The sequence below is a fragment of the Mustelus asterias genome, chromosome 7 (genome assembly GCF_964213995.1).
Source record: "Mustelus asterias chromosome 7, sMusAst1.hap1.1, whole genome shotgun sequence".
NCBI lineage: Eukaryota > Metazoa > Chordata > Chondrichthyes > Carcharhiniformes > Triakidae > Mustelus > Mustelus asterias.
The window spans coordinates 130,526,043-130,545,778 of record NC_135807.1 but is presented as its reverse complement, the minus strand read 5'-3'; positions in this window follow the sequence as shown (position 1 = coordinate 130,545,778).

Here is a 19,736-nt window from a genome sequence, read left to right as displayed (position 1 = left end):
GCCTGTAATTAAACATTTGTATAGGTCAGCACACAAAATAAAAACACCCTTCCACAATTCGGAATATTTTTGAAAGCAGAAATAATTCTTTCAGCCTGAGGCCTCCAGGCTGACCACTGCTATAAAATTTACCTTTAATTTGCATGCATACAGGCTGTGATGGAATGGGCAAATATTGGGATGGAGGGGGACAAGTGCGCCACACAAAGGAGTTCCTAAATAAAAGTTGAAATAAATGTATCAATAAAACGTGGATCGAGAATGGATCAGGCATGGATTTAAGGTGATTGGCAAACAAAGCAAGTGCGGCACGGTGGCACAGTGGTTAGCACTGCTGCCTCACAGCACCAGGGACCCAAGTTCGATTCCCGGCTTGGGTCACTGTCTGTGTGGAATTTGCACATTCTCCCCGTGTTTGCGTGGGTTTCCTCCAGGTGCACCAGTTTCCTCCCACAGTCCAAAGATGTGCGGGTTAGGTGGATTGGCCATGCTAAATTACCCCTTAGTGTCAGGGGGACTAGCTAGAGTAAATGCATGGGGTTATGGGGATAAGGTCTGGGTGGGATTGTGGTCGGTGCAGACTCGATGGGCTGAATGGCCTCCTTCTGCACTTTAGGATCCTATGAGAGAAAGCTTTTTCTAGTGGTTCAGTTCTGGAACGCTCTGCCTGCAAGTGTGATGGGGGCAGGTTCAATCGAGGCATTCAAGAGAGCATTGGATGGTTATTTGAATAGAAACAATATGCAGGAATGTAGGGAAAAGGCACTGAGTCATAATGCTCGTTTGGAGGGCCGGTGCAGACATGATGGGCCAAATGGCCTCCTCCTGCACTGTAACAATTCTGTGATTCTGTATGCTTGAATAGTCACTGATTGTTCCAGAGTGAGAATCAGTGCCTCCCGCTGTCCAAACTAGCAGAGACTGAGTCTTGGGAGCCTTCGCATGCGGATCATTATAGTAAAGAATACTTGTCAAGAAACCTGCCCGAGGAACTGATAATGATGGCAGCAAGAAAAAGACAGGTACAATTAAAGGGGACAAGAGTTTATCATTAGCAGCTATCCTGTCCCATCCATACCCACCCTCTCTGCCTGAACCGCAAAGCTCTCCATTCCTCAGAGGTTGGCTTTTTTGCTGCCTTCCCCTCCAGTATTGGCAGCTGTGCCTATGTAACCCACACTCCAAAGGTCCCCTTTCTAGACATTCATAGATCAGAGAATCAGAGAATCCCGACAGTGCAGAAGAGGCCATTCAGCCCATTGCGCCTGCACTGTCAACAATCCCACCCAGGCCCTATCCCCGTAACCCCACGTATTTACCCTGCTCAACCCCCTGACACTAAGGGGCAATTTAGCATGGCCAATCAACCTAACCCTTAAATCTTTGGAGAGTCCAGGAGGAAACCAGAGCACCTGGAGGAAACCCACGCAGACACGGGGAGAATATGCAAACTCCACACAGTGACCCAGGGCTGGAATTGAACCCGGGTCCCTGGTACTGAAGGCAGAAGTGCTAACCACTGTGCCATTCCTGCAACTCTCTCCTCCTTTTGGGCCCTTCTTAAAACCCACCGCCAGGACCAATCTTCTTGTTATTGTTGTTACAGTGAATTGATACTTCATGGAGCAATGCGGTGTTAACATAACCTGATGTAACAAGTTTATTTTGAATGGGATAATGTCCCTCTTAAAATAGCAAACAGAAGTTCGTTCATTTATTTGTAAGAAAGGTCATCGGAACTCACGTGAAAAAATGTTGTTGCAGAAAGAAGGAAACCTGGGATCTTGTAAATACATCAACCTCATTGTTCATCGGAGTGAGGTTCATAGAATTCTACAGTGCAGAAGGAGGCCATTTGGCCCATCGAGTCTTCACCTATCACAACTCCACCCAGGCCCTATCCCCGCAACCCCACATATTTACCCTACTAACCCCCTGACACTAAGGGGCAATTTAGCATGGCCAATCAATCTAACTCACACATCTTTGTGGGAGGAAACCGGAGCACCCGGAGGAAACCCATGCAGACATGGAGAGAATGAGAATCTGAGAGCAGCTGGGGGAGGGGTTATGGTTAGGAAGCTGGGACGAGCGGGTTTTGTCAAAAGTCGTAAAGCTTTAGCGGTAGATATTGCGGGGTGGAAGGGCTGGGGGGTGGGGGGGAGGGTGGATGAATGGTATTGTTAGGTGGTTGGAGCATGGCTGTGTTGACAAGTAAGGAGTCTAACAACACCAGGTTAAAGTCCAACAGATTTATTTGGTAGCAAACGCCACTCGCCTACAGAGCGCTGCTCCTTCGTCAGGTGAGTGGGAGATCTGCCACTCACCTTCACTGGAGTTGTGGTGGGCAGATCTCCCACTCACCTGACGAAGGAGCAGCGCTCTGTAGGCGAGTGGCGTTTGCTACCAAATAAATCTGTTGGACTTTAACCTGGTGTTGTTAGACGCCTTGCTGTGTTTACTCCAGTCCAATGCCGGCATCTCCACATCATGTGTTGACAAGGCCATTGGAAGTGATCACCAGCAGGGTCAGGGATGATCACAGGAACATGGGGGGAGGGATGGGAGGGAGCTGGGGCTGACTGTTCGTTGTCAGGGCTAGTGATGACAGTGGGGTGGGGAGGAGGGGGGGTGGTTGCTGGAATAGTTGGCTCATTGTGGGCTTGAGAAGCTGAGACGTCATAGGGGTTGGTCGTGATGTGTCGGGGAAGTAGTGGTGGTCGGTGATTTTGTGGGGGCTTCTGGGGCTATCGATGCCTACAGGGTAAGCTTTCTGAGCAATGCTGCAAAGGCACTTACCTCTGGATTCAGCTTTCCGTTACTCCTTTTACCTGCCTGGGATTCCAGGAAACCTGACCAACATTTGTTAGAAATAGAATCCCAATCCCCTTGAAAGGTTAAATGTTTAAAGTTTATATACTAGTGTCACAAGTAGGCTTACATTAACACTGCAATTTATAGAATCCTGCAGTGCAGAAGGAGGCCATTCGGCCCATCGAGTTTGCACTGACTACAATCCCACCCAGGCCCTATCCTCACAACCCCATGCACCCACCCTAGCTAGTCCCCTGGATACAAAAGAACAATTCAGCATGGCCAATCCACCTAACCCACACATCTTTGAATTGTGGGAGGAAACCGGAGCACCCGGAGGAAACCCACACCGACAGGAGGAGAACATGCAGACTCCACACAGACAGTGACCCAAGCCGGGAATTGAACCCGGGTCACTGGTGCTGTGAGGCAGCAGTGCTAACCGCTGTGAAGTTGCTGTGAAAATCCCCTAGTCGCCACACTCTGGCGTACACTGAGGGAGAATTTAGCATGGCTAGTGCACCTAACCAGCATGTCCTTCGGATTGTGGGAGGAAACCGGAGCACCCGGAGGAAACCCACGCAGACATGGGGAGAATGTGCAAACTCCACACAGACAATGACCCAAGCTGGGAATCGAACCTGCTTCCCTGGCGCTGTGAGGTAGCAGTTCTAACCATTAGGTTTAAAGGGCTGACCTATTTTGTATGAGAAACTAGGTCATCTGTCCCGCATTCTGGGACCAGAAAAGCCAAAAATGGACAATTTTGGGCTGTGTTCCTATGTGAAACTTTTAACATTTTTACTTCCCACCCAAACCCCATCAATTTTTGAAGGTTACAATTACCATGAAACCACGAAAAGATCAATGACATTTTGGAACCTCATAAAAGGGCGAAAGAGCACAACAACGAGGCAGTAATGATAAATTTCTGCAAGGGTCAGTGTGTTGTTCCAAGAGTTCCATTATCAGAAGGACATTAAAACTGTCAGGAGCATACAATGAAATATCAATTGAAGCAAAGGAGACGAAGAGAAGATTTAATTGCTTTTAAAAGGCTGAAGGATTCTAGCCAAATAAATAAGAGATTGGCTTTATCCCCTGAATGGAGAATCTGTGACATGGTCAGAAGTAAGGAGAGAGGTGAGGAGAAATTTCTTTACATGCACAGAGTTCTTCGTGAATCGAATGCATTGCCCAGGGAATGGTCAAGGAAGAATCCATTGTGTCATAGAATAGGAGGGAATCTCTACAGAGCAGAAGGAGGCCATTCAGCCCATCGAGCCTGCACCGACAACAATCCCACCCAGACCCTATTCCCGTAACCCTGCGTATTTACCTTGCTAATCCCCCTGACACCAAGGGGCAATTTAGTACAGCCAATCCACCTAACCTTCACATCTTTGGAGTGTGGGAGGAAACCGGGGCACCTGGAGGAAACCCACGCAAACACGGGGAGAACGTGCAAAATCCAAACCAACAGTGACCCGAGGCTGGAATTGAACCCGGGTCCAAGGCGCTGTGAGGCAGCAGTGCTAACCACTGTGCCACTGCGCCCTCGTTTAAGAAAAATGTGGATAAGTATTTGGAGCTGAGGAAGGTACAATATAAACAATGGGAAGAGAGGAAGGCAGTCAGATTAATTGTGAACATCCTCGGGAACAGTCAACAGAGGCACAATGAGTTGACAAGACTCATTCTGTCGATAGACTATTATGGTACTGGGCCTTAGAGAGATTTGATTTGATTTATTATTGCATTATTATTATTATTTATTATTATTTATTTATTATGTATTAGTACACAGTGCAAAGTATTGTTTCTTGCGCGCTATACAGACAAAGCATAGACAATACACATTTCTTTAACCTGTGTTTAATGTTCCCTCCACCCACATTGTCTGTACCTTTAAGACCTGGCTGGTTGTAGGATTCGCATTCTAATCAGTATTCTGCAACTTGATTTTGTCTGTTTGCACTGTTTGAGAGCACATTTCCTCTCCATCTGACGAAGGAGCAGTGCTCCGAAAGCTTATGGTATTTGCTACCAAATAAACCTGTTGGACTTTAACCTGGTGTTGTGAGACTTCTTACCGTGTCTATTTATAACCAGTGAGTCAAACAATTCTTCAATTCTATCAGCAACACCATTCCTCCTTCGCTGTCGTTGTGGTTTGGTGAATTCTCCTATGTGACATATGGCTCAATGTCTTTAGTTCCAAAATTTAATGGTGGCATGTAGAATATGTGGATTCCTCATGTATAAATAAACCTTTTGCTTAACGGCATTAAGGCTAAATTTTAACTTGACCTGTCTACTGGGAATGGTAAGTTTTGATGTCAAATTTCTCCCATCCCATTGAAGTGATTGGAGAGTACAATCAGACAGGCTTCAGAATTGAACCTTCATAGAATCCATAGAATCCCTACAGTGCAGAAAGCCATTCAGTCCATCGAGTCTGCACTGATTCTGCAACAGAGCATCCCACTCAGGCCTTATTCCTGTCACACTACATATTTACCCCACTAATGCCCCTAACCTACACACCTTAGGACACTAAGGGGCAATTTAACATGACCAGTCAATCTAACCTGCACATCTTTGGACTGTGGAAGGAAACCGGAGAACCCAAAGGAAACCCACGCAGACACGGGGAGAACGTTCATCTCCACACAGACAGTGACCCGAGGCCGGAATCGAACCTGGATCCCTCAGATCACTTCAAAGTGTTATACGACGAATGAAGCATTTCTGAAATCCCCTGGTCGCCACACTCCAGTGCCTGTTCGGGTACACTGAGGGAGAATTTAGCATGGCCAATGCACCTAACCAGCACGTCTTTCAGACTGTGGGGGGAAAGTGGAGCACCCAGAGGAAACCCACGCTGACACGGGGAGAACATGAAGACTCTGCACAGACAGTGACCCAAGCCAGGAATCGAGATGTGGCCTAATTAGAGGTTTTGTTCCTCATGTTCCTAATAATGATGTTCCCACTGGCACAACAAAGCATCAACATGGATCAACAGCTTGAGGAAGATACTCATGCTGTATCTTCACCATAGTGAACCATTGGACCCTCACTGGACACCAGTCTCAACAGGTTTCAGATTTGTCCATCATTGACAATTAACTAAATATTTCAAATTGATTGAGACCAGTATAATTTCAAACACCAAACCATTCAAAACAAGAGTACGTCTGAAAAAGGCTGAAAATGCAACGACAAGAAACCTCCCAAAGAATCGTTACGTACCGGAACATTATTATGTAAGCATGATTACGGATGCTAACTGTTGTCAGTCTGTGTTAAATGTGATGCTTTCTCTCTATTTCTCTCACTTCACAGTTGAGCAGTTTCACTGAGTGTTGTGTTGTTATAGGCTTCAGTGTATAAGAGTTCTGAAGCAACTGGAATAATTACAGATAAAGAAAAACGCAGACCGGTGACTTCTTGTACAATGAAAACTCCTTTAATTATCAAGGATAGAAATTTTTCTCTGTGGGACAGTAAAGGCATTTCGTTGGAAATGCACCCAAAGAATGCTGTATTGTCTAATTTCAACATGGCGATAAATGTTTTCCATGTCCAGTCACATTAAACCAGCCTCCCATCCATTGACTCCATCGACACTTCCCACTGCCTCCGAAAAGCCACCAGCATAATTAAAGACCCCATGCACCCCGGACGTTCTCTCTTCCTCCTTCTTCCGTTGGGAAAAAGATACAAAAGTCTGAGAACATGTACCAATCAACTCAAGAACAGCTTCCTCCCCACTGCCATCAGACTTTTGAATGGACCTACCTTGCATTAAGTTGATCTTTCTCTGCACCTTAGCTATGACTGTAACACTACATTCTGCACCCTCTCCTTTCCTTCTCTATGAATGGTATGCTTTATCAGTGTAGTGCGCAAGAATTTTCATTGCATACTAGTACATGGGTCAATCATAAATCAAATCAAATCAAGTTGAATTCAAGCTAGTTAATGAGTTTAATGACCTAGAAATCAGTCCCTTGATGTACATAAATGAGCCTAGTGGTATTTGATTTGATTTATTATTGATTTGATTTGATTTATTATTGTCATATTTGTTGGTGTATAGAGAAATGTACTGTTTCTAGCGCGCCATACAGACAAAGCATATCGTTCATAGAGTACATAGGGGAGAAGGAAAGGAGAGGGTGCAGAATATAGGGTGGGATTTTCCGGCCGTGCTTGCCCCAAAACAGGAAAACTCCCCCCAAGGTCAATGGACCTTTGCATGATTTGTGCCCCCCCCCCCGCCCCATCCGCTACGATTCCCGTGGCAGGTGGGATGGGAAAAATCCCCCTATACTGTTACAGTCATAGCTAGGGTGTAGAGAAAGATCAACTTAATATAGGGTGGATCCATTCAAAAGTCTGATGGCAGCAGGGAAGGATCTGTTCTTGAGTCGGTTGGTACGTGACCTCAGACTTTTGTATGTTTTTCCCGATGGAGGAAGGTGGAAGAGAGTATGCTCGGGGTGCGTGGGGTCCTGAATTATGCTGGCTGCTTTGCCGAGGCAGCGGGAAGTGTAGACAGAGTCAATGGATGGGAAGCTGCTTTGCGTGATTTCTGGCTGACTGAAGCCAGTGAAAAATACCAAGGGAGTAACGTAGGAGCATGTACCTCTCATTGTTTCCAGGTGCTAAAACACTGGCCACTTAAAGGTAAACTGCAGTTAAGTTTGCAGTTTCTACTGATTGCCCAGGTTTGTCCAGGAAGGGAAGTGGGAGTGGTGGAACCGTGAACCCCTGGCAGGGTGGGCTTCTTGGCCTTTTGGCTATGTCAAGCATCAGATCAAGTCCAAGATGGGGTGTAATGCCTTTTCTTGTCTTGGGCGGCACGGTGGCACAGTGGTTAGCACTGCTGCTTCACAGCTCCAGGGACCTGGGTTCGATTCCCGGCTTGGGTCACTGTCTGTGCGGAGTTTGCACATTCTCCTCGTGTCTGCGTGGGTTTCCTCCGGGTGCTCCGGTTTCCTCCCACAGTCCAAAGATGTGCGGGTTAGGTTGATTGGCTATGCTAAAATTGCCCTTAGTGTCCTGAGATGCGTAGGTTAGAGGGATTAGTGGGTAAATCTGTAGGGATATGGGGGTAGGGCCTGGGTGGGATTGTGGTCGGTGCAGACTCGATGGGCCAAATAGCCTCTTTCTGTGCTGATGGGTTTCTATGATCTTGCTTGTCTCTTGTAGGGTCCATGAGTTGGATTCAATTTGAATTGCTTTTTGAAGCAAGCAAGGAGCTGATGGATTCTAAGATTCTATTCAGAAGGAGGCCATTCAGCCCATCGAGTCTGCACTGATGACAATCTCACCCAGGCCCTATCCCTGTAACTCCACGTATTTACCATGCTAACTCCCCTGATACTAAGGAGAAATTTAGCATGGCCAATCAACCTAACCGCACATCTTGGAGTGTGAAGGAAACTGGAACACCCAGAACAAACCCACGCAGACATGGGGAAAACATGCCACATAGACAGTCACCCAAGACCGGAATTGAACCCGGATCCCTGGCGCTGTGACAACCATGTGCCACCGTGCCACCTGAGTTCAGATTCTGGTCTGCCCGGTCCACTTGGCTTTATAACTTTAAGAATGGAGTAAAAATTAAAATAAAAATGAACAAAAGTTGTCCTTGTCGAGTGCTGTCTGTACAAAGTAAGGGTACAGTGTGAATGCCTCATTAAAACATTCATGCATCAATGACCAGCATTTATTGCCCATGCCTCGTTACCCTTGTGATGGTGGTGGAGAACTGCCTTCTTGAACCACTGCAGTTCATGTGGTGTAGGTACACCCAACTTGCTGTTAGGGAGGTAGTTCCAGGATTTTGACCCAGTGGACTTTGCACGTTCTCCCCATGTCTGCGTGGGTTTCCTCCAGGTGCCCTGGTTTCCTCCCACAGTCCAAAGACATGAATGTAAAGTGGATTGGCCATTCTAAATTGTTCTCTAGTATCCAGAGATGTGTAAATTCGGTGGATTAGTCACAAGTGGGGTTATGGGGATAGGGTGGAGAGTAGATGCAGACTCGATGGGCCAAATAGCCTCTTTCTGTATTGTAGGAATTCCATGGTTCTATTCAATGGTTCTATGGACACTAAAGGAACAATAATATATTTGCAAGTCAGGGTGGCATTTGGTTTGGAGGGGAACTTCCCATGTGTCTGCCTCCCTTGCCCTTCTAGATAGTATTGGCTGTGAGTTTGGAAAGTATTTGAGTATTAGTGAGTTCCTGCAGTCCACCTTGTGGATGGTATACACTATTGCCATTGTGTGTTAATGGTGCCAAACTTCTTGGGTGTTGGAGCTGCACTTATCCAGGCAAGCGGAGAGTATTACATCACACTCCTGACCTGTGCTGGGAGATAGTGCACCAATTTTGGGGAGTCAGGATGTGAGTTACTCATCGCAGGATTCCTAGCCTCTGACCTGCTCTTGTAGACACAGTATTTATATAGCTCGTCCAGTTGAGTTTCTGGTCAATGGGAACCACCAGGATGTTGATATTAGGGGACTAACTGATGGTAATGCCATTGAATGTTAAGGACCGATGGTTAGATTCTCTCTTGTTGGAGATGGTCATTACCTGGTACTTGTGTGGTGTCTTGTCAGCCCAAGCCTGGATATTGCCCAAGTCTTGCTAGATTTGGACATGGGCTGCTTCAGTATCTGAGGAGTCGCAAATGGTGCTGAACATTGTGCAGTTAACAACGAACATCTCCACTTCTGACCTTTTGATGGAAGAAAGGTCATTGATGAAGCAGTTGAAGATGGTTGGGCCTAGAACACTACCCTGAGGAACTCCTGCAGTGATGTCCTGCAACTGAGATGTTTGAGCTCCAAGAACCACAACCATCCTCCTTTTTGCCAGGTATGACTTGAACCAGCAGAGAGTTTCCACCCTAATTTCCATTGACTCCAGCTTAGCTATGGGCCCCTGATGCCAAACTCGGTCAAATGCTGCCTTGATGTCAGGGACGGTCACTGTCACCTCACCTCTGGAGTTTAGCTCTTTTGTTCGTGTTTGGACTAAGGCTGTAATGAGGTTAGGAGCTGAGTGACCCTGGCAGAACTCAAACTGAGCATCGCTGAGCAGGTTATTGTGAAGCAAGTGCCCTTGATAGTATTGCTGATGTCCCCTTCCATCGAGTTGCTGCTGATTCAGAGTAGACGATGGGGTGTAATTGGCTGGGTTGGATTTGTCCTGCTTGTTGTGGCAATTTTCCACATTGCAGGGTAGATGCCAGAGATTATACATCTTATCCCCTCATTCATGTTTAATATGCCAATGGGTTATTACACATGGGTGGTAGCAATGAATAAGTAATCCCACAACTGTTTCTAAGGTCTGACGTTGTGCTGGAAAGTGATATTTGATTGTTTGTCCAAAATTATTTCAATACGTTCATTAATCTATTTACTTTAAATGGCTCGATGTGTTCACTGAAGTTCTTGGTTTATTTGTTCGTGTCACAAGTAGGCTTACATTAACATTGCAATGAAGTTACTGTGAAAATCCCCTGGTCACCACATTCCGGCGCCGGTTCTGATACACTGAAGGAGAATTTAGCACGGCCAATGCACCTAACCACCACATCTTTTGGACTGTGGAAGGAAATTGGAGCACCCAGAGGAAACCCACGCAGACTGGGGGAGGGTGTGCAAACTCCGCACAGACAGTGACCCGAGTCCGGAATCGATCCGGCTCCCTGAATCTCCCTGAGGCAACAGTGCTAGCCACTGTGCTGCCAAAGATAAAGAACAAAGAACAAAGAAAATTACAGTACAGGAACAGGCCCTTCGGCCCTCCAAGCCTGCACCAACCATGCTGCCTGACTGAACTAAAATCCCCTACCCTTCTGGGGATCATATCCCTCCATTCCCATCCTATTCATGTATTTGTCCAGATGCCCCTTAAAAGTCATTCTTGTATCTGCTTCCACTACCTCCCCTGGCAGCAAGTTCCAGGCACCCACCACCCTCTGTGTAAAAAACTTGCCTCATACATCTCCTTTAAACCTTGCCCCTCGCAGAGCAGAGAGGAAAATTTTGGATGTAAGCATTAATATTCATATATTTGTATTGCATGGCATCATTTCAGTGCTGCTTGATTTGAAAATTTGATGCTAATATTAGTTGGAATGTGGCAGAATGAAGAACATAAATGAAAGAGAAAGAAACCGTAATGAATAGCACGTTCATGCAAGTGTGCGGAGTTGTCCATCGGCAGAGCAGTTGACATTCAATGGATATTTGAGACGAAAGTACCCAGAAGTTCGTTCGTTTTCACGGACTTTGATGAACTGCGCACTTCATTTCTCATAATGGATACCCGCTAACTGGAAAAGTTTCATTTAATGCTCAGAGATTTATATTAATGGCAGGGCCTGACATGATGAACTGTTCGAAACGCACCCACCGTCAGTCATGGCAACTCATGACATTTTCATGGAAATTATTGGATTACCTGTAATGAGTTCCATTTAGGTAGGTCGGGAATATTGCTACAACTGTTTATCTGTTCAGTACAGAAACTGCTAAAAATATTAAATGGCGAAGTAAATATAATTTGAATATGGAACATCGACGTGAAGCTTTCACTGTAGATGAAATAAACCACTGTGGTATCAACATGTCATATAATTTTGATACAGTTCTATATACATTACATTCTCACTGACGTGGTGTCATAAAGCGTATCTTTAACAAGCTATACAGTATAGTTAATACTTTCTGAATTGTGAGTTTTCATACATTTCCAGTGCAATTTCAACTTTAGCCCAGCAGTCCCTTTAGAAACACACACACGCATGCACACACACACAAACACACACACACGTACATGTACATGCGAACACACACAGACACGCACACACAGACACACACACATGCACATGTACACACAAACACACACACACACATGCATGCACATACACATACATACACGCACCCATATTAGCACATGCAAGCTCAGAAGTACTTGTGCACACACATACCTATACATACACACACACGTACATACACGCATGCACACTTACACAAAACACATGCAACATACACACACATACACACACGTACACATACATACATGCACACATATGAGCACATGCAAGCTCAGAAACACTTGCGCAAACACACGTACACATCCATCTACACACTCAGGCATGAACACAGGCAATCTCAGACACTTGCACACACATATGTACATGCACAAATGCACACATACACACATGCAGATAGGCACACATGTACACACATGTCCATGTATACACACACACATACTTACACAAACACACATACATACACACACACACACATGTATACACACAGGGTTACATGTACACAGACACAGGGACACACATAAGCACATACACACTCGAGTTGCAGGACTACTATTCATTTCATAAATATTTATCTATATACTCCATTCTAAGCCATTTGTTTAGTCAGATAAACAAAGCATGATCCTCCAGGCTACTATTATGTTTAGACCTGTGCTTGTCAAACACTGGAACACATCCCACTGATGAAGCATATGGTCTGTGCAGGTGAGGGTTGAAACCTCTTCATCTGCTGCTATCCTCAGCCTTATTTTTAATCTTCTGCCACCTCCTCCCCAAATCCTTCGATCCGTTGCTGCTCTCTTCCACCCCCCCATCACCCACATCCCCTCCTCCATCCTCCCCCTCCTCTCCCCCTCCATCGTCTCCCATGAAATAGCAATAAGGCTGCAAGCAATAAAGAGAAAAGTGGGGAGGGAGAGAGAAGGAGCAAACAACAAAACAGAAACAAAGGAGCAGAAGAAACTGAATTGAATGAACGAGAAAGAAGAAATGAAGTAAAGCAAACAAGAATGACAATAATACAGCAGGTGTAAAACAGCTGGCTGGTATTCCCACACAGGGTGCAGAAGTGAAAATGAAATATACCATACTTCAAGACACTATTTACCTGGTGGCCCGGTAGCACAGTGGTTAGCACTGCTCCCTCACAGTGCCAGCGATCTGGGTTCGATTCCAGCCTCAGGTGACTGTCTGTGTGGAGTTTGCACGTTCTCCCCGTGTCTGCGTGGGTTTCCTCCGGGTGCTCCGGTTTCCTCCCACAGTCCAAAGATGTGCGGGTTAGGTTGATTGGCCATGCTAAATTGCCCCTTAGCAGGGCAAATAAGTGGGGTTATGGGGATAGGGCCTGGGAGGGATTGCGATTGGTCGAGACTTGATGGGCGCTGCAGGGATTCTATGATCTGCACACCACCCTGTTCCAGATCTGTTTTGCACCCATGTGTTTGCCCGCTGGCATCAAGGAGAATCGGGCATGGGTGGTCGGGCATTCATCTGCATCTCATTAACACAATGCAAATCAGTTTCATGCCAGCCTGCAGCAAGTTTCTCAATCCACCATGACGGGCACCACGGAAAATCCCATGGGAAATTCACAACTGCGTGAGCCCGATTTTGGAACTTCTGCCCAAAATCTCCCCCCTTGCCCACCACTGACTCGCTGGCAGGGGCAGGGGAGAATGTTCCGGCAGATCCACCTTCTTTCTCAGGAGGTCCATCTTCTGGCCTCAGCGTGCTCCCACAGATCCATTTTCACTTTCAAAAGACCAAAGAAAATTACAGCACAGGAACAGGCCCTTCGGCCCTCCAAGCCTGCGCTGACAAATGGGTCGACCTTATTTCTTCAATAGTGGGTCAGTGATGTTGGGCACCTTTTCAATATGGCGCCCAGATAGGATGATGAGCTATGCGACATCAGGCCTGCCCTGCCACTGAATCTGGCACAAAACCCCAAGCTGCATAATTAATGAGGTAGGGGCTGGAAAACATGGCTTTCATGGCTTTCAAACAGCTGGAAAACATGGCTTTCAAACAGGGGGTTTGAGTTTAAGAGCCGTGGGGTTATGCTGCAACTGTACAGGACCTTGGTGAGACCACATTTGGAATATTGTGTGCAGTTCTGGTCACCTCACTATAAGAAGGATATGGAAGCACTGGAAAGAGAGCAAAGGAGATTTACCAGGATGCTGCCTGGTTTGGAGTGTAGGTCTTATGAGGAAAGGTTGAGGGAGCTAGGGCTTTTCTCTTTAGAGCGGAGGAGGTTTAGAGGCGACTTAATAGAGGTTTATAAGATGATGAGGGGGATAGGTAGAGTGGACGTTCAGAGACTATTTCCTCGGGTGGATGTTGCTGTTACTAGGGGGCATAACTATAAGGTTCGTGGTGGAAGATATAGGAGGGATATCAGAGGTAGGTTCTTCACGCAGAGAGTGGTTGGGGTGTGGAATGGACTGCCTGCAGTGATAGTGGAGTCGGACACTTTAGGAACTTTTAAGTGGTTATTGGATAGGCACATGGAGCACACCAGAATGATAGGGAGTGGGATAGCTTGATCTTGGTTTCGAAAAGGTTCGGCACAACATCGTGGGCCGAAGGGCCTGTACTGTGCTGTACTGTTCTATGTTCTATGTTCTATGTTCATTCTACCTTATTTCTTTTCCATTGTCTATCATAGAATTCCTATTGTGTAGAAGGAGGCCATTCGGCCCATTAAGCCTGCACCGACAACAATCCCACCAAGCCCTATCCCCGTAACCCCACATGTTTACCCTGCTAATCCCCCTGACACTAAGGGGCAATTTAGCACGGCCAATCCCCCTAACCTGCACATCTTTGGATTGTGGGAGGAAACCGCAGCACCCGGAGGAAACCCACATAGACACGGGGAGAATGTGCAAACTCCACACAGTCACCAGAGGAATTGAACCCAGGTCCCTGGCACTGTGAGACAGCCATGCTAACCACTGTGCCACCATGCTGCCCTGTTGGCCTCTGCAGCGGGAAGCACCCCACATTCCCAACCCCGCCATGGGACTTCCGTCCATAAGTTTTACAGCATTTGGCCCCTGGAATCCTCACCATTCATTTGGCCAGCTATCCAGTAACGCCAAACATGTGCATGCCATGCAGGGTTCCACCCAATTCAGTCCTAAAATGGCACCGGGATCCTATTGTAGTCCACGGAACCTGATATCAATAGCAAAATTAGTTGAGTCAAGGCTGATTTTGGGAATCTATCATGGATTCTCACTTCAGATCCATGCAGGATTTTCTCCTGCAAGTATTTAATCAATTCTTTTGCCACCAATCCTTCAAGCAGTGAATTCCAATCCTAAGCATTCACTCCATCAAAAAATATTCTCAACATTTCATCTCTGGTCTTTAGCCAATCACTTTCAATCCATGCCCTTTGGTTATTTAACTTTCTGCCCATGGAAACAGTTTCTCTTGATTTACTCTATTTAAATCCCTTTCTCTCGTGTACTTATCTCACTGCCTGTTACCCATTAAATGCATCAATTATATTTGCCTCAATCACTCCACACAGTCAGGAGTTCCACGTCCGAACCATTCTTTGGGCAAAGAAGTTTCTCTTGAGTCTCTCACTGGATCTATAAATGACTCTCGAGGATTAGTAACCTTTAGTAGTATTTATGGTTCTTCACATGCCGCCATGTCATCGCAACGATAATTTTAATAATTTAGTATTTTTGCCTCTGATTCAGCTGTGTGGAAATTAAGTTACAACAATAGTGGAAATTAAGTTATGACAAGCAACTCTGTCAAATAATAGAACATAGAACATAGAAAGCCACAGCACAAACAGGCCCTTCGGCCCACAAGTTGCGCCGATCACATCCCCACCTCTAGGCCTATCTATAGCCCTCAATCCCATTAAATCCCATGTACTCATCCAGAAGTCTCTTAAAAGACCCCAACGAGTTTGCCTCCACCACCACCGACGTCAGCCGATTCCACTCACCCACCACCCTCTGAGTGAAAAACTTACCCCTGACATCTCCTCTGTACCTACCCCCCAGCACCTTAAACCTGTGTCCTCTCGTAGCAACCATTTCAGCCCTTGGAAATAGCCTCTGAGAGTCTACCCTATCCAGACCTCTCAACATCTTGTAAACCTCTATCAGGTCACCTCTCATCCTTCGTCTCTCCAGGGAGAAGAGACCAAGCTCCCTCAACCTATCCTCATAAGGCATGCCCCCCAATCCAGGCAACATCCTTGTAAATCTCCTCTGCACCCTTTCAATGGCTTCAACATCTTTCCTGTAATGAGGTGACCAGAACTGCGCGCAGTACTCCAAGTGGGGTCTAACCAGGGTCCTATAAAGCTGCAGCATTATCTCCCGACTCCTAAACTCAATCCCTCGATTAATGAAGGCCAGTACGCCGTACGCCTTCTTGACCGCATCCTCCACCTGCGAGGCCGATTTAAGAGTCCTATGGACCCGGACCCCAAGGTCCTTCTGATCCTCTACACTGCTAAGAATGGTACCCTTCATATTATACTGCTGCTTCATCCCATTGGATCTGCCAAAATGGATCACCACACAGTTATCCGGGTTGAAGTCCATCTGCCACTTCTCCGCCCAGTCTTGCATTCTATCTATGTCTCGCTGCAACTTCTGACATCCCTCCAAACTATCCACAACACCACCTACCTTGGTGTCGTCAGCAAACTTACCAACCCATCCCTCCACTTCCTCATCCAGGTCATTTATGAAAATGACAAACAGCAAGGGTCCCAGAACAGATCCCTGGGGCACTCCACTGGTCACTGACCTCCATGCAGAGAAAGACCCCTCCACAGCCACTCTCTGCCTTCTGCAGGCAAGCCAGTTCTGGATCCACAAGGCAACAGCCCCTTGGATCCCATGCCCTCTCACTTTCTCAAGAAGTCTTGCATGGGGGACCTTATCGAACGCCTTGCTGAAGTCCATATAGACCACATCCACCGCTCTTCCTTCGTCAATGTGTTTGGTCACATTTTCAAAGAACTCAACCAGGCTCGTAAGGCACGACCTGCCCTTGACAAAGCCGTGCTGACTACTTTTGATCATACTAAACTTCTCTAGATGATCATAAATCCTGTCTCTCAGGATCCTCTCCATCAACTTACCAACCACTGAGGTTAGACTCACCGGTCGGTAATTTCCCGGGCTGTCCCTGTTCCCTTTCTTGAATATAGGGACCACATCTGCAATCCTCCAATCCTCCGGAACCTCTCCCGTCTCCATCGACGATGCAAAGATCATCGCCAAAGGCTCCGCAATCTCCTCCCTCGCCTCCCACAGTAACCTGGGGTACATCCCATCCGGTCCCGGCGACTTACCAACCTTGATGCCATTCAATAGTTCCAACACATCCTCTTTCTTTATGTCCACATGCTCGATCCTTTCTGTCCACCGCAAACCAGCAGTACAACCACCCAGATCCCTTTCCACCGTGAATACCGAGGTAAAGTATTCATTAAGCACCTCCGCCATTTCTAACGGTTCCGCACAAACTTTTCCCCCTTCACCTTTTAAGGGTCCTATGCCTTCACATCTCATCCTTTTACTCTTGACATATTTGTAGAAAGCCTTGGGATTCTCCTTAATCTTACCCGCCAAGGCCTTCTCATGACCCCTTCTCGCTCTCCTAATTTCCTTCTTAAGCTCCTTCCTACATCCCGTATACTCCTCTAAATCCTTAACACCTCCTAGCTCCCTGAACCTTCTGTACGCCTCTCTTTTCTTATTCACCAGGTTCATCACAACCTTCGTGCACCACGGTTCCCGTACCCTACCAACACCCCCCTGTCTCATCGGAACGTTGTCATGCAGAGCTCCAGACAAACATTCCTTGAAAATCCTCCACTTTCCTTCGGTACCTTTCCCCAAGAATGCCTCCTTCCAATTTACCCGTCTAATTTCCTCCCTGATGACACTGTATTTCCCTTTACTCCAGAGAAACACTTTCCTAGCCTGCCTGATCCTATCTCTTTCCAATGCTATCGTGAAGGAGATAGAATTATGATCGCTATCCCCAAGATGCTCACCCACCGAGAGATCCTCCACCTGTCCAGGTTCATTAGCCAGCACCAGATCAAGGGAAATGTTTATTAGCAAACAAGGCCTTCAGTGAGGATAGCACTTGAGGACTCAGGATAAGAGACTAATCTAACCTTGTGTCAGTTTCATAAACACTGCATTCCAGGCTAGGACACAGGATGAAAACAAAGACAAGTTACCATGACAAGTGCCAAATAACAAAATATGTTGACATATTACGTTAATGAAGGAGACGGTTTTCTATTGGATAAGGGCAAAAAGCTATGCTATTGTTGGTGAACTATGTATGCAAATGAAGGATTATAAATTCTATTGGTTGAAAGTACACACCAAACTGAAAGGCTATTGCTGTTTTAACTGGCATGCTCTCTCTCATTGGCTAAATAGTGCTATGACTGACACTGTTTGCGGAACTCTGTTAGAATACCATAGTGAAATTCACTGTGTCAGTTCTCCTTGCTAGCAAGTAATAAAAGCTTAAAAGAGGTGGCACAATGGTTAGCACTGATGTCTCACAGTGCCAGGGACCCGGGTTCAATTCCGGTCTCTGATCATTGTCTGTGTGGAGTCTGCGCATTCTCCCTGTGTGTGTGTGGGTTTCCTTTGGTGGCTCGGTTTCCTCCCACAGCCCAAAGATGTGCTGGTTAGGTGGATTGGTCATGCTAAATTGACCCTAGTGTCAGGGGGATTAGCAGGGTAAATATGTAGGGTTACGGGAATAGGCTTGGGTGGGATTGTGGTCGGTGCAGACTCGATGGGCCAAATGGCCTCTTTTGCCACGGCAGGGATTCTATGATCTATGATTTGAGTACTCACCGTGCATTGTCTGGTTAATCCACCTCAGCTGCAATGAAGAACCTAACCAATGATTTGTTTGCATAAAGGAAATAATTCCACAGTCTGTTGCTCCCTATGGGGAACAACACTCAAAAGGAATACATTCTGGGAAGTTTTGGGCTTTTGGTGGTTTTAGACGTATTTAAAATGAATGTAACAGGTTTATTTGGTAGCACAAGCCACTAGCTTTCAGAACTAGTGGCTTGTGCTACCAAATAAACCTGTTGGGCTTTAACCTGGTGTTGTGAGACTTCTTACTGTGTTTACCCCAGTCCAACGTTGGCATCTCCACATCATTTAAAATGAATGTCAGGTGCTTTTCCTGACAGGGATCACTGAATTACTCTCTTTCTCTCTCATATCTTCACACCAGAATGTTTCTTTTTACCTGTTAGGGAATAATGGGATGAAGTGGTGAAAGAATTTCTGAGTTGATTAATCTGCCCATTGAACTGCATTGAATGTTCCTTCTGTAGCCAACAAGTCCTGGTGTTGGACTCGAAGTAAGAAGCCTCACAACACCAGGTTAAAGTCCAACAGGTTTATTTGGTAGCAAAATCCACTAGCTTTTGGAGCGCTGCTCCTTCATCAGGTGAGTGGGAGTTCTGTTCACAAACAGGGCATATAAAGACACAAACTCAATTTACAAAATAATTGTTGGAATGCGAGTCTTTACAGGTAATCAAGTCTCAAAGGTACAGACAATGTGAGTGGAGAGAGCGTTAAGCACAGGTTAAAGAGATGTGTATTGTCTCCAGACAGGACAGTTTGCAAGCCCAGGCAAGTCGTGGGGGTTACAGATAATGTGACATGAACCCAAGATCCCGGTTGAGGCCGTCCCCATGTGTGCGGAACTTAGTTATCAGTCTCTGACCGCTCCGAAAGCTAGTGGATTTTGCTACCAAATAAACCTGTTGGACTTTAACCTGGTGTTGTGAGACTTCTTACTATGCTTACCCCAGTTCAACGCCAGCATCTCCACATCATGTTGGACTCAAACCCAGAGCTTCTGGTCCCGAGGTAGGGATGCTACCCACTGTGCCAAAAGTCCTCCTGCTGATTTACAGCTTTAAAGAGACGTCTTTAAAGAAGGAAAACCTGGAAGAACATAATAAATGTCAAGTCGTTTCCAAAGAGTGTTTTCC